Here is a 1161-nt window from a genome sequence, read left to right as displayed (position 1 = left end):
TGCCTCGTTGGCCTTCCCCCTCATCCTTACCCATAAACACTCGACCGTATCATCATCACAATCGTTGAGCTCTATACAATCGAAGCACTCCCTAACATACAGGGCCACCCCACCGCCTCTCCTTCCTCGCCTGTCCCTTCTGAAGAGTTTATAGCCATCCATTGCAGCACTAATGGATGCTACTATGTTGCAGCACTATTCAGCAACTTGAAGGCTTAGCGAGTTATTTATAAATAAAATTCACTTTGCAAAATTCACTTTGCTCTTGCAATGCAGTTTGAGTGTAAGAAGTGGAAGATTCTCATAGGGTTTTTTGCGTGACTTCTATAACTGTGAAAAAGTAATCCCATACAGGTACTTCTAAATGTGCAAGAAAATAAATGGACATGATTGTTCTCAGTGTATGACTTTCTTGCATTTTGCTAGTGATGCAAGATCAATGCTGCACAGCAATGTTTTAGGCATTTGCAGTAATGGCTGGAAAAAAATCCCTTGTGTATTTGTTTCATGTGGTTAATGAACGTATGGCTGACAACAGAAAACTTTACCATCCTTATTATTTTTGACAACTTTTAATGTAGCTTTAATGTGCTTAGTGTTTTGCTGTAAAATGTTTTTAATGATTGCTCTTCCTAATGTTCATGAACACTGAAACAGAGCAACTCTGCTACCATAGCAAGAGAACGGGTAAACAATGCAACATGATGCAAACCTGAGTTACCTTGGTAATACACGCAATTGTTGAGAATGAAGCTGAATGTTTTGTTTTCAGCAGGTTTTTGTGGTTGTAGAAAACTTTGATATGGAGTTAGACTTAGCAGTAACAAAGAGAAGATCAACAGTTGGTATTAACAATGGTCAAATACATTACAGAAACACAGAAAATTGAAATATAGAAAGAATTTTAATGTACTTTAAAGGGCAGCTTTTGTATAAATAGGTATCTGCTGGCTGCGCAGGCTTCTGGATGTTCATATGTTAACATCCTAGGATTTATGATGTTCATAGAGAAAAGTAGTAATAATCCCTAAAACTCTTAATTTCCAAAATATTTGTCATTTTCAAGAAACCTATCATTATTTTGTAGCTTGAAGAAAAAGCTCGACTTGAAGCAGAAGCCAGGGAGAGGGAGCATCACCAGTTGCTTGAGGAACAGAAGCG

The 1161-nt window shown here is 37.7% G+C and overlaps 1 protein-coding gene across 1 annotated transcript in view; it reads left to right on the top strand.

The window, feature by feature from the left end:
• The window catches only part of FAM193A (family with sequence similarity 193 member A), a 55602-nt gene that overhangs the window by 46298 nt on the left and 8143 nt on the right, over positions 1-1161 (top strand). The gene's annotated exons all lie outside the window — the stretch shown is intronic.

The sequence above is a fragment of the Aptenodytes forsteri genome, unplaced genomic scaffold, assembly GCF_000699145.1.
Source record: "Aptenodytes forsteri isolate BGI_AS27 unplaced genomic scaffold, ASM69914v1 Scaffold88, whole genome shotgun sequence".
Taxonomy (NCBI): domain Eukaryota; kingdom Metazoa; phylum Chordata; class Aves; order Sphenisciformes; family Spheniscidae; genus Aptenodytes; species Aptenodytes forsteri.
This window is presented reverse-complemented; position numbering and strand designations above follow the sequence as displayed.